Raw genomic sequence first — 15,430 nt, 5'->3', positions numbered from 1 at the left:
TTGCAGAGAGCTTGCCATGCTCTGAGGCTTTGCCTTACTGCTTCAGTGATCACAATAAACTTCTGTGTGACAGCTTGTGGGGGACTGAGACAACAGTCTCAAGTCTGGCCTTGAAGCCTGGCAACAATATCATAAGAAACTGGTCAGCACCAGCTGTGGTGTGGGGTTTGATGCACTGCTCAAGAGAGAGCTCAGTACAGAGACAAAACAACTTTCTCAGCCTCTCCAAGACATCTCAGCAAAACAAAGCGGAGCACTTGGGTGAGCTGGCTCCAGGATGGAGGAAGTGAAGGCATCGCCCTGGCCTCTTCAGTCAGAATATGCCTCTCACAGAGTATTTTTCTAAAGACTTTCTAAATATTTGTCTCCTCCAGGCATGTCTGATCCATGCCCTCTGAAAGGCACCGTTGGGGCCAACTCAGTGCCCCACATCCGGGGCTGACTCAGCAGCAGTGGCTGGACGGGCTGGGAGGGGAGACACAGGGCTTGTCCCTCCCTTGGATTTTCTCCTGACTTCTGCAGTGGTTTGAAGTGAGACTTCAAAGTACACATACAAGATAACCATCCCATTTGCCTTTAGCCAGTCCAGTTCACAGCACATGTAAGAACCCGTACTCTCTGTGAATCACCTCTGTGGTGAACTGGCACACGTGGTCCCATTTTGACCACAAGATCATCAAGCTTGCAGTTGCTAGCACAGCTATGCATGAGCAACGTTAGATACACACGAAAAAAATGAGGAAGAGAAGGAATTGCTCAGTTGTGATAAAACAGCAGGATAAATCCTTATGGAAAAATCTAGCCTAATAAATGATACCAGTAACAGAATTAGTGGGGTTCTGTTTAGTTTCCAGCCTCAATTTCATCTTCTTGGGCAAGATACCTAGTGATACCATCTTGCTAATGCTCTGAAGAGCTTCATGGGGAAAAAAACAGGGTAAGATGTACAAAACCATTGCTGCTAGTCTGTCTCTGGCCTCACTGGAGCACAGTGGGGTCAGTTCTGAAAAACCCACCTGGGAGTTCTTGTTTGTACAGTCCTGTTCCTCTAACAACACTGCAACAGCCAAGTTAATCAAGTCCACACTTGTCAAGCCCTCAGTCAAATATAAGATTATCTTTGTGACAAAGAATGTCTTGGATACACACCCAGCCCTGACCCCAGCTCCAGCCCAAGCTGATGAATCTACATCCCAGGTGGCTGCCTAGGAGAGTTTGGGTCAAAGTGTGTTTCAAGAATTCAATGCTTCCCTCCCTCCCTACTCATCACTCCTGTAAAAGTAATCTGAATTGTTTTTTTAATATGTTGATTTTACTTCAGCATTACCAAACTGTCTTCGCTTTCCTCAAGAGAGTGACTTTATTGGTATTAAGTCAAACCCTTCTCATGTTTGTAATCGGAACAGCTCGGTTATTCACAAGGGCTATACACGCCTGGTATAACTCATCATCTGCTCTGCTGGCTAAAACCTATCTCTGGGGTCTGCTGTTGCCTGACTGGAAAAGTATTTACCCCACTGTCTTTGCATGAATTATCCTTCCTTGCTCGTAATTAAGAATGCAAGAAACAATTGACAAGAATTGAGCAGAAGAAAGACTGGGACATGAAGAATAAAAGTGCAAGACCAATTCTTTGTGGTGCGTTCGGGATCTCACGCTTGGCATATCACAACAACACAACGTAAATTGGAAATTGTCTCTCTTTAAAGATTCCAGCCTCCTCAGTATCATCCTTCACACCACATTGGTGTAGCTGAACATTTGCAAGTGGCTGATGCTCTCATCAGATATATTAGGGACTCTATTATGGACTGTATTTTGCACCCAGAGTGGTGGAGACAAAGAAGGAATTAAGAATACCTATTTTTTTTTCTCTAATACTTCTCATCAGGAGGTCTCAGAGTGTTTCAGAACGATTAGTATAAACCAGACTGTACTGCCATTCCTGGAGCACAATACTTTTGTTTAGGAAAAGGCCTTTTGCCATGGAATTGAAGCAGAAATAGCAGCTGATGTGTTACAGAGCCCCACAGCCCAGCCTGAGGAGTCAGCCTCCCAATATCTGCATTCCTCACCTTATCCAAGCAATGCTGATAACGCTCTATCCTGGGATTTATGCTAATAACCATATGAGACATGGATTTTCTTTTTCATTTTTACTGTGTTTTATTTATTTATTTATTACTTATTTATTTATTACTGTATTTATTTTTGAGTGCCTTGTTTTGTGTCCACTTAATATTCAAAGCTTTTTTTTTTTTTTTTCCTTATTATATTTTTCATCAGGCTTTAAAGACCTGCTGCTGCAGAAAGGCTTGTGGGCTGGGTTAGAGGAGCCTGTGGTGTCCCTTGTGCTGCAGCTCGGTGGGGACTTTGCTGTACGTTGGGGCTCAGGGCTGGGAAGGCTCTTCTCTGCCTCTGACAAAGTGAGGGAGAGCGTGAGCGGCAGCGACAGCACGCTGGGGGCTGTGTCTGCCAAGGAACAGATTGAAACAGTTCAATGGCTGCTTTATATTTGGCATCGCCAAAGGATTTTCTATTCCTCCACGTTAGGAGGGCAGCAGATACGAGGCAGCATCCACTTTTAGCAGGGAGGGAGCAACAGAGCTGAGTGAAATATCCTCCAAAATCTTGATTAATACAGAGTCAGACACAGCAGATGACTTAATTTTAGCAAGCCCAGATTTGGGGGGCTTTTATACAGTGCAGTCAGATGGTGGTAAGGGATGGAGTGCTTGGGTGACCCTCCCCCTAAGATGTGTTTAGGAGACAAAGGGGGCACCCAGGGGCAAAGTCGTGGTTTGAGGATGGGAGACAGCAAGGCTGCTCTGAGTCAGAGAGCTGTGAGATGTGAACAACAAATTCTCACTCCGAGGAGTAAGTGGGTTTTTACAGAATAGAAAATAGCAAATAGCTGAACCAGGCAACCCCAGGCGCTCAGACCGGCCCCTGGAAACCGCCGGCGTGCTCTGCCTGTGTTTGTATAGACTGCTGTCCCAAAGAGTGTGTAATGCCAGATTACTGCCCGGCGTTAAGTAGGCTCTGATGTACAGACCCCTGGGGTGATCTAATCTCTCTGGTTTGAATCGTTGCAGTTATTTAGCAACAAGGCACCAGAGGAGCTGCAGAGAGGGGTGAAGGGCAGACGCAAGATATTTTGTCTGTTGTTGTACGAGTCTAGCTCAGCTCAGTGCTCCACGACACAGCACAAAAAGGGACATTGTTTAATGGCTGTCAGTACATGAGCCATCAGCTCTGTTCTAGGCGTGACGAAAGCAGCTCATTTTCTTGCCCCGTCCCGGGCGGATGCGCTTCCGCTCACTCCTGGCACTGCTGCTCTTTCTTACAGTTGTGGTCATGCTTAGGTGGGGGCTGGATTTCCCCAAGCTGGAACCATGGGTTTGTGGAAGAGGAATAATATATCCCTTACTGAGCTATGAAGTGAGACCTCCTCCACCCCCAAATCTCACACTTTTGGGACCATTCTGGTGTGTAATGAGGACGACGTGTGAATGGAGTCCCTCCTCTAAGGCTTGGCTTTATGGGCCAATGAGGCAAACCACTGAGAGATGGTTTAATTGCAGCATGATGAAGTGTGTATTGCTTGGTGGGAATGAATGCAATAAAAGACATTTACAGCCCACTCAGGCTTTAATCCCTGGAGTGCTACAGTCTTCCCTAGTGTGATTTGCACCTATGCTGACAATCCATCTGCAAAAACCATGGTCTCTTCTTCTTTCACAGACATCTGTTTCTAGCCTGGAGTAGCTCACTTTGCTGATCTTACAACAACCGATGGATTTGTGTAAGTTTATCAGGGCTGGGAAATAAAGAGAAGCCTTCCAAGATATTTAATCTTTCTCCTTCCCTCATCAAAATGTCCAATATGGTTTTTCATTAACCTTAAGATATCTTTGGAATGAAAACGCATTTCCATGTAAATGCAGCTGAAAGGGAACAAACAGCATCTGTTCTGCAAATATTAAATGCAGGCAGTAGATGAATACTTGTCTCCTTTATCATGATTAGCCACATTTCTGCCTTGTAATTTTGGCCTATCACTCAACAGAGACTGTAATCAGGATGTAATGCATCCTATTGGCAAATTACAGCAATGCAGCTGTTCAAGGCAGCAGCTGAACCCTTCGGTGATTTAAACTAGGTTTTATGACACCCAGGGCAAGACTCCAGTAAGTATATTAGTGACATGATTTTAGAATAATAAGAGTTGAATCTTGTCCCACTGAAGTTAATTCTGATGTTGGTTTTCACGGGAGGAAGTGTTTTGCCAAAATCAGAAATCAAACAGGTCTCAGGGGTGTCCTCAGTGAAGTCAAATTCTCTGAGAGCAAAGGAGCTGTGGTGAGATCACCCCTATGCAAAGGTGTGAGTGCTGCCTTCTCACGTTGATTTTGAGGTTACTATGCACCAGTTAAAGTTTTATGTGAGGAAACTTATATAAAATCTGACTACAGAATGCAGGGCTCAGAAAAGAATTAAAGCATGCTGTGACACAGTCTGAATTTTCAGCTCTCATCCATCTAGAACGTAACAAAGAGTGTGTTACCAGGCCAAAGAGCAGGGAAAGTGTATTTAACTTAACATGTCAATGTTTCAATTTTGCCGAGTTCCAAACCAAAATAAAAATAAATGCTGTCACAATTCTTGAGAGCAGAAATCCTACAAAACCCTCTAAAGTTTTATGCAAAAATTACTAGCACTTTTTTCTGAGAATGAATCATGTTTTGATTTTTTTTTCCCCCCAAACACCTCCAGTTCAGGAGGAATTACAGAGTTAACAAAAACCATTTCAGACAGAATCACAAAAAACTTTTGCAGTCAGAAATAAGCACTTCCTTTCTCTTTTAAGCTCTTTTCCAGAAAGCATCTTGCATCTAACCCATATCTTCCTTCTAACACACTTAGGCAAATTTTCTGGAGAATCCTTACGCTTCCAGGGTCACACTGCCACTGGGTTAATATGGGTGCAATTATGGAGTGATCTGATAAAGAATCTCAATCATGATCTGTACAGAGCAGTGTATCTTACATCAGAGCTGTAAATCAGAAACACTGCAAAATTCTTCATCTTCCTTATTTAAAAACTAGAACCTGTCAGATGGAGCCATAAATCTGCTAGATGGCCTTCCTTGCATCAAGCCTCTTAATATTACAGTCCATGTTTGTTTCTGAACTCTCTCTGCCAACATTTCATTTTCCTCTCATACTGATACTTAATGCCTTAAGTGCTTGGAAAGATAAACACTGGCTTTAAGCAGCACAATCTCATGATCAGTTTATCTGAGGATTATTATTACACGGGTGCACGTAGGAGTCAGTCATAAATTGAGCATATTTTTGCCCTAGCTGGTGAGATAGTTGCAGTGAACAGGATGGCACGTTCCAAGAAGCATCATGGAGCTGGGACATAGAGGAGATTCAACTAACAATTTTATCTAATTAACAAAACCCACTGTGATGGGGCATCAGACTATATAAATGTGAATCACACTACCTGGTGCTGGGTGGTGAAGAGAGAAGATGATGTTTTGCAGGGGGCTGAACTGGTATCTTGTATCTGAGCGCAGCATGAGAGAGCAAGAATCAGTGGCTGGAGATGGACAAAGCGAAACAACAAACCAGACATGCATTTTTATAAGGGAAGGTGATTAACCACAGCAAGAAACAGTCAAGGCAACTGACTGATGCACCATTTCTTCTACTACACAAAGCATCCTTGCTCTCTTTCTGGAATAGATGCTTGAATGAAACACCAGTTATTGGGCTCAACAAACAGGGGAAATACAATTGTCTGCCGTGCAGAGATGATCAGATTTGACTTCATCTCTCTTCTGAACTCCAGGCACCTTCACTGTCTCAGGTACAATGATACGGGGACCGATTCAAACTACATCTTCACTGAACTCAGATGCATTTGCAGTCACAAGGCATAAATGAGCCAGCTCTACTCTAGACTGAGCGAAGGGACAGAGCAAACAGCTGCAATAGTGATGTTTTAAAGTGTTACAGCTGGATCCAAAGGCAAAACTCATCTCTCACAGCCATAAGGTTCTCAGCCTCAGATAAGAATACACAACCCTTTGTCTGCAATAGTGCTCTTTTTTCCTTTCAGCACCATTTTGAATAGATTAAGTTGTCTAAAGCAGGGTTTATGACTTATGCCAAATACTACTTTCAGCACAGCCAAAAAAGCTGAAACCTTCCAGTGGGAAAAGAATTTAAAGAACTGATGTAGAATTAAATTAAACCAGTACAAGCTCATCCTTTTAAATCCAAACCAGGCAAGAAACCAAGAAAGTTTGGTTTTAGTGCATGTTGGACACAAAAACAGTCTGAGTGATATGCTGGGAAAGAGCTCCAATGGAAATGGAAGATTAAAACATGGTATGGAACTGGTCACGGGTCTCCAGCCGCCTGCTCTGCCCTCCTGGCAAATGCCACCACCCCAGACAACTGCCTTTGAACCTGCTTGCAGATCACTGAGTTCTCCTCTCAACAGATTAACAGAAACTGAAAGTTCCTGAACAGGATAAACAGCAAGAACACACAAAGCCTTCACTTAAACCAGAAGCACAAAATGAAGCAGCAACCCCAAAGAGTGCCCATGGTTCTGGTTATAGTCTTGCTGTAGATACACCACAAAGTAGGAGACTTCACTTAAGTCAGGAAGACACAATGCTCAAAAATGGAAGTAAAAGCAGGGAAATGTGTGCTCAGGTTTCTGTCTTTTCCGTTCAAGCATTTAAACTGCTCCCAGCAAGTCAATCACACTTTTTTTTTGCAGAAAGACTATTACTTACCAAACCCTTACTCAGCACACGAGGAAAGGGGAGGAGTTTGCTCACTAGTCATTTTGCATAGCAAATCTTGTGCAAAATGATAATTATTATATCTTAAACTAAGGTCAGAAGAGTCCTGTTAGGGCAGCTGCTAATTCATTATTGTCCTATTAATGCAACTAGCCCTAATATTAATGCACAGCTTACACCTTTGCATTCTGCAAAGACACTTTTTTGGCAAGTTTAAAAATCTGGTTAGTGGAGAAAGTCCACATTCTATGTTCACCAGCTTGCAAACACCCCACCCGGGCCAAAACTCTCCTGGAGTTTAGCTTTATTGGAAATGGAAATCACAACAAAACAGCTTTCACACACAACAGTGCTAGCCAAGTGAAACCACCACAACTGCAAACTTCCTTTCCAGGCTTAACTGTTCCCATGGTTGCTCCCTGGTGACACTTCCATGCAAATCTGCAATTTCTCTCTTTTATTTGGTTGCAACTTGTAAAACCGATCTGCAAGTGTGAGCCAGCAATAATTATATCGTTCCTTTATACAGGATTTAGTATTTGAATTGAGTACAGCTCTGCATTTACAAGCAGGTTGTCAGAATTACTACCCAATTACAAGTTCTCTTCTCAAATATATACAAATAATTCTTTTGAATTCACATTTTACTACCTTATTTATCCCAGGAGATGTCAAGGCAAGAACATACTTGAATCCTTCCTGAAAACCAGTACTAATTTCAGTTTGGGAATACATTTTCCTAATGAAAAACAAGTTAGAGGCAAGGATGTTTTCAAAGCAACTAGTTCTGGCATGTTACACTTTGAAACTAAAGATATGCTTTTTTTTTTCCTAAAAGATTCCATAAGATTCACACATACTTGGGAAAACAAAAGATCTTTTTGTATGTGTGTGAAAATTGACCCATTGCTGGACCAAGAAATCCAAGCTAACAAACAAATCTGCAATGGTGATAGATCATTTGGGGACTTCTTTACAATGTAGGTTCTTGGACCATTCATAGCAGTGATTTTTGGAATTCTTTGCTTTTGAAAGGTTCTTTGTGAGAGAAATGTGGTTTGGATTGAGTCAGGGATATGGTAGCTGGAACAGGAATAGACTCCACTTTCTTTTCAGAGTACTTTTGATGTTACAAGCACGACAGACCAATATAAATCACAGATAGGCCTGAAATTCAGGATTTGAATCCACAGACAGATTTGATCTTCTGCTCTATTTCAAGGGAAAGGAGAAAGACACGCCCACAGTTTATGTTCTGATCCAGTTCAGAAATCACTGAATATTAAGAAAGGACCAGAGATCTCCTGCTTCATCAGCCTGGTGTACGAGATCAGTTGGTGCCTGAGGTGGATTTAGGATAAACCTCCATGGAGCCCTGAAAAGACCTGAGAGGACTCAAAGGACTCTTCCAGGAACCTCCAGTATTTTCCAAGACAGAACTGGTCAACTCTTATCTGTCTTCTCACACACTTAGAACTTCCCTGTGGCTGGACACCCTGTAGGTTGCTGCAGTGATTAAATCACATACTTCCACAGTTCCTTCATGCAAGTAAGTTACAGGAATGTCTCCTATCCTTGTGTTATCTGGTACCACCTCTGTTTGTTACCCCATAATTGAAATTGTACCTCACTCCCCTCTTCTACAGAACAACCTTTTTCACTTTACCAGGCTTTTGGGTCCAGATTATATTTCAACAGTTACAAGTGTGATGTGGTAAAAGCATCACCAAAGAAAATGTCTTGTAAATAGTAATAGGGTACTGTGTTACACTCTCACTCTTTCAGAGAGAAAGATGATGCTCATCTCAGCAATGAAGTAAAGAAGAAATTATAAAGACCTTTTGTTACAGGTCACCTGGTCCTTCTCTCTGTTCCTGTTAAAGTGGAAAGGAAAAAAACAGTCTCAGAACTGTAATTTTTTTTAATTATTGTGCATTTATACTTTATGTTGGATTCAGCTACATGAATTATTACTGAGCTACATCTGGCAAAGAACACTGTCCAGGTAAAATCAGCATCTACTGGCTCCTGCTCAGCTGATATCAATAGGCATTTTGCCATCAATTTTTATAGGACCAGATACAGAAATACAGATAAAAAATTTGGGCAGGCAGACAGATACAACGTGCCTGTGTAAACTGAGGCTAAAACCTTTCTTCAGCCTCAAGCAAGATTGTGTTCTTAATTAAACACAAAAAAAAAGAAGGATAATTTGATTCAGAAGTAACATTATCTTTCCTCTACCTCCTCTCACACCAGAAGGTACATTTGGTTTCACCATAATAAATCAATCGCACAGGGCATCAAGCATACATCTGCGATGCTGGAGAGCTTCCCCACTACGCTGGCTAAAAACAAGATCAGATTAATCTGGAGCACAGGGCCAGGTGTCCTGAACTAGTTTTCAAGCAGTGAGTGCTACAGAAGAGATGGCTGGAGGTTGGGCACCATGCTGGGTATCTATTAAATTTAAATGGTGTTTCTCAGCAAGATCACTGAGCCAAGATGTTCTACTTGATGAGCTCGGGGAGAAACGATCACTAAAAGGAACATATTCTATTGCTCTGACTTTGACAGCTTCATTGCTGCAGCGTGGTTGCATTTTTACACCTTCCTTTCAGTGTGACAGCTTCATATTGACTTAAGGAGCAGCTTAATATTGAGAATGGGTCATCTCCACTGGTATGATTTCTCTAGCTCTAATCTCCTCCTCTTTGATGTAGTTCCTTGAAAAGTATCTTACACAATGAAGCCGTTTTTCAGGATAACTTAAGAATGTAAAAGTGATAAGATTTTTTTGTTGTTTTCTTCCATCATCAATCTTTGCAAGACCTTTGGGAAAGGCTTTAAAGAGCAGCAATATTTTCTATATTTGCTTGCTAGCCAGTGATAAAGGAGAGGACGTACAGAGTTCCTATACTTCCATCCCACCTGGACATCACAGTGCATCAGAGGACAGACTGAATCACCTTCCTGTCTAGTTTTTATTTCCCATGGATCAGCAGAGAGAGGTAGCTGAATTCAGAGGACATAATCAGAGCCTATAAATAAGAGTTTAACTTTTCTCTAACTTCAGTGCTTGGGATAATCTGTTTGAACATTGATATGGTTAGGGATCAGTTAATTTCCCCAAACTGTTGAAGACCCATATTAAAAAACCCCAAAGTTCTCAACACATTTCATCAAAATGAAACAATCATTCCCTTCAGGAACAATAAGAAATATGCAATTTTATCAGAGGCTTGAATTCTCTCCCATCCCAAGTTCCAGATTAACTTTGAACAATTAGCAGGGATGTCCTTAGCGACCATTTACTTAATTGTTCTGTCCCTTCATAACACGAAACCAGTGAGGAAACAATACAGATGAGTGGTGGCAGTATCATCCATCGACCCACAGATCATAAAAGCAAACCAAACTCCTAGAAGCACACCCACTTCAACATCACCACAGCAGACAAGTGTTGCCCTGGGACTCCAGCTGCCCAGGATATGCAGACACTTCTACCAGCTCACCTTGAATATCTCCTAAGTGCCAAGGCAAGGATTCAATCATTAGTATGACATAAATCTACAGCAGCCTGGATTTAGAAAGGAAATTTCCATGCTGCACTGAAGGAAGACTGTGGCTGCATAATCAGAAATTTGTCTCTAGGTGTTTGTACCAAACATCCTATATTGGAAATCACATTGTTAGGATGAGGCTGGGTGGGGCAGGTCTAGGGTTGGACTGCTGTGTGGAGTTTAGATCACAAATTCCTTGGTGGAAGGACTGCTTTTCTATGGCTGCACAATGCATTAAAATATATAGACCTTGTTCATAAGTGGACTTTGAGGTGCTTCTACAACTGATGCATGTTTTCAGTGGAAGATACAGCAATGGTTACATGTGAGCCAGCCTGACAAAAGAATGAAATGTGTTCAGAAAAAATAACTGACCCCAAAAGCATCACCAAAAATTATCAAGCACAAGATGAAAGGAAGGTTGGTTTCAAAGAGAAAATCTTCAGAAGGCTTTTGGAAACGCAGATGAGTAGAGGAGACTATTTGGAGTTGACTAGAATAATTTTAGTGATAAAATTAATTTAATAGCCACAATTCTCTGTGTGTCCAACACTCTAAGAAATTTCATGTTAACGTTTACGAACAGGCACACATTTTCTCCCTCATTGAGGCATTTTCCCTCTTCTATTTTCAGAGCACTCTGGAATGCTCAGATAACCCAACTCTGTAACTCAAACCCAGCAGGAGACTATTTAATAAGAACCTTTTTAAGATAAATTTTTTTCTACAAAGGTAGAAATAATGCAATACCCTATAGTCCTTTTCAAAAGAAACAACATCAGAGAAGTTGGATGTGGAAAACCCCTTTTTGATTATCCTATTTCCTTTTTCATTACTGTAGGACACAGGACTCCAGACTATCTGCCTAGAACATACGTGACAGAGGTACAGCTGTGGTGTGGGATATACGATTATGGCAATCTCTGAGACTCATCTGGAGACCCCAGATTTTCATTATTCCATTCCACATCATTGCCACTGACCCTGTAATGTCCTTGCACCTACTCAGAGCTGTCTGAGGGTGGTTTCACAGAATGGTTGAGGTTGGGAGGGACCTCTAAAGGTCATCTAGTCCAACCATCCTGCTCAATCAGGGACTCCTAAAACACATGAACCAGGTTTTTTTCCAGAAGGTTTTTTAATATCTCATTTTTAGCTGCTGGAGGGTCACAACAAGAGCAGGGGCCTGTGCTACAGCTATTAAGTTTGCCCTCCTGCACCTCCTGATTGTAAAAGCAAGGGTAAGTAGCAGAGGAACCTGTGTTGTCTGCTCCACTTTAACAGAAACCCCTCTCTACTGGTGTATCCTCACGTGTCCAAACATAATTCTCCCTTGAGTGGGCCTGACTGTACTATAATTTGCCAGTCTGATACAAGAGTTCAGTTTATTGCTGGTTCCTGAAAGGTGCCCAGGTTGAGAGCTGTGTCTTGCTCTGGAAGGATCAGATGGTTTAATTTTGCTCAGCCACAGGCAATTGTGCTTGGCTTCTCTAACTGACCTTCTGGTCCAGAAGCTTGGACCATGTGGCCTCCAGACATTCCTTCCAATATAAGTTTTTCTAAAAGGCTGTAATTCAAAATTTGCTCTGTTCCAAGCTGAAAACAACAACACAAAGTTGTGATGTAATTTTGTTTTGTTTGGGGTTTTTTGTTTGTTTTTTTACACAACTAAACCATTTTGTGTTGATTTAAATATGTTTGCATAGGTATAAACAGCTGTAGAAATTGTGTCTTGAAAGTGACACTTTTTAATGTTATTTCTTCAAAAATTAATAAATAACAAATGAAATTTTAAAATATCAGCTTACTTTCCCCCCCCCCTTCAATGCTAAATTGAATTGACACATTCCTGAGGAAGCTTTTAATTTTGCAAAAAGAGCATTTTCCAAGGAATTTTTGTCCCATAGGAAAATTTTTTATCTACTTGCATCGGGTAATTGTTCTATTTTTCACTTTGAAAAGACCTCAATTTGATCAGTTCAGCTTTCCTGTTCTGGTTTACATTTATTTCCAACAGGAAGACATATCTGTCAACAACTGAGTATTCTTCTAGTAATTGGAAATCTAATCCATCATGCAATATCTTTTTCTTTTTCAAACACATTGCAAGAATGAAAACAGGGCATTTTGAACAAATTAGAGATATTAAAATGAATGTGTTTCACATACTAGGCATTGTTGAATTGCCATGGCAATTATCTCCATGGAGTCTTCTAAAATATCAGTTCCTGGGTACAATGGTAAATGTTTTCACTATTGATCACAGACTTGCCTGAAGACCCCCAAATTTGTGGTTAATATGTGTTTCTTAGGGGCCCTGGGCTCAAAGGAAGTGGAATTAGCTTGGATGTAGTTTTGATTCTACATTCCTGAGTTATTGTAGGAACTGTTCAAAGTTTACTTTAATTCACTTTCACAGTTTTCATTCAGCATGAAAATTTCAATTATTCCATTTACTTCAGTCAAAAGAGGATGACAAGAAATGGGGTGGCTCAGAATTTCTGCAGCTGTTAGTATTTAGTGTAAATATCCCAAAAAGTACTGAAAAGCAAGAATGTATAAAGTGTCTTATAAAACACCAGCTTTTGATTTTTAATTTGCAAACATCTGGGATTCCGAGGAACACTTCTAAGGGATTCATGAAACACTACTAAAAAAGCAATCTTATTATTAGTAGGCTTAAATTCATTATTCAGGGACCACACATCTAGTAGAAAACCTACAGCTCACCCAACAGCTGAAAACCTCGGCATGGAATAGATTTGCAGTTGAGTATGTGAGCAGCATGTGCCTTATTTCTGCGAATGATCATTTCTTTCACAACAACCAGTCAAGGAAGGAGTGAGATCCCATCACATCAGTGTAGGAAGAAGCTGGCTCCCATTCTATTTTTGCTGCTACCACTAAGCTATTGTCCGACTTGGAGGACGTTGTTTCCCTTTTCTGTGCCTCTGTCCCTCCCCAGCCTCTTTGAGTTTTGCTTTCCAGACTATAATTTCTCCAGGCTAAGGGCTGCATCCTATTATGTATTTATACAAGACTGAACACAACAGAGTCTCAGTCCTGAGTTGAATCTTAACCACCTGAATGTTTCTGTAACCTTTCGAATCATAATAATCCTATCCATTTGTTTTGCTTAAAAAAAAAAAAAGAAACAAAACTTGATTGTGATTAGCTGAATTAGCTCCAGGGAGATCTTATAGCGGCCTCCCGGTACCTGAAGGGGCTACAAGAAAGCTGGGGAAGGACTTTTCGTAAGGGCAGTTAATGACAAAACAAGGGGAAATGGGTTTAAGCTGAAAGAGGGGAGGTTTAGATGAGATATTAGGAAGAAATTCTTCACTGTGAGGGTGGTCAGACACTGGAACAGGTTGCCCAAGGAAGTTGTAGATGCCCCCTCCCTGGAAGTGTTGAAGGCCAGGCTGGATGAGGCTTTGAGCAACCTGGTCTAGTGGAAGGTGTCCCTGCTGATGGCAGGGGGGGTGGAACTGGATGATCTTTAAGGTCCCTTCCAACCCAAGCCATTCTATGATTCTATGATTATTTTATATGCCCAGGTATCATTCCTCTTTTTTTTTTTTTCTGCTTCTCTGATTTCACTTTAGTGCCAGGAACCCAAGGATTCCAGGAGTTCTATGATTTTTAGGGACTCCAAGAAATTGAACTAGCATCTTTCCTTACACACGTTCCCTTCCATTGCTTTAGGAGAGGTTCTTTTATTATTAAAAAAAAATAAAATAAAAGAGTCAGCAATAATAATGATCTGACTGGAGACTCTGCCTCACAGCAGAACAAAATACCCTGTGTGGTTCAGAGCATCAGTGTTATGACACGGGAAAGTCCTGTCTCTGGAGCTCTCCTCTGTGGGTAAAGCCTTGGGGCTGAGCTACATTGTGTGCTCCGTACACAAACTGTTCAAGAAAACAATGAGCATTATCACTAATGAATTAATTGCCATTTTATCCTTTCAGCACAGATTAGATTTACCAGCTATAAAGACAAAACAGCTGTACTGAAGGATGAATAACACCACCGTTCAGGAAAGACTGTCCCTAAATACATCAGTCAAAGCCTTCAGCTTTGTGAACACTGTAAACACCCATGTTCACCCTCCATCAGGGAGGATCTGCAGGAGTTCTACAAGAAACTGCTTCAGTTCTCCATGGCTCATGATGGACTGAGCTCACTGCAAAATGACTCTTTCTGGGAAGCCTCTCCCTTGTTTACTGCAATTCCTTGTTTTCTGGAAGAGATTGCGGGATTGTTCTGGCTGTTGGGAATGTGACCTCAGCTGTCTTAGTTATTATTTCTGTCACTGGGAGGATTTAGCAGCATGGTCAAGGGACCACAAAGAAACATCCTGAGTTAGTGTGAAATGTTCACCTGGCACCTGTGTCGCACAATAAATTTACTCCTTGAGTCCAAGTGCCCAAGTGGAAATGGGTAACAGAACTTCATTACACCATAACATGTTTCACAGAGAAAAAATGTCTCATTGAAATACTGAAAGCAAATGCATGGGTGGCTTTGGGCCACAAAGAAATCCAGAAAATCTCAAGGAAATTTGCCATCAGAGATCAATTCTTTTTCTCAATAGGAACTCAGTTTGAAACTGTTACTTGATTTACATGAAAGTCCAATTTATTTCCTTAAAATCAGATGCTATTAGCCAAAGGAATTTATTAAATCAATCACCCTGATTTGCTAAGCTTTTTCTTGCTGTGACAAAGTATTTACACTAGTTCAGGCCTGATCACTTCAGTCATTTACTACCAGTGAATGTTTGGCAGGGGCCAGCTTAGGAAATCTTCACGTGATGGACTGGGGAGGAGTAGCTCTCCATTCCAGCCACAGCTGGAATGTTTCACCACTGCTTTCTCATTTGGCTGACAGCTCATTGGACTCTTAAGTCTTTCCAGTGCTTAAGGAAGAATTCTTTGCAGTGATTTGCCTGTGCAGCTTTGCTCACTTCCCTGCTGAAAGGACCAGGAGAAATGGCTACCCTGATCTTCTCCAAGAGCCTCCAAAAAAGCACTG

This window comes from Antrostomus carolinensis, unplaced genomic scaffold (genome assembly GCF_000700745.2).
Source record: "Antrostomus carolinensis isolate BGI_N321 unplaced genomic scaffold, ASM70074v2 scaffold13708, whole genome shotgun sequence".
NCBI lineage: Eukaryota > Metazoa > Chordata > Aves > Caprimulgiformes > Caprimulgidae > Antrostomus > Antrostomus carolinensis.
Note: the sequence above shows the minus strand (reverse complement) of the source record.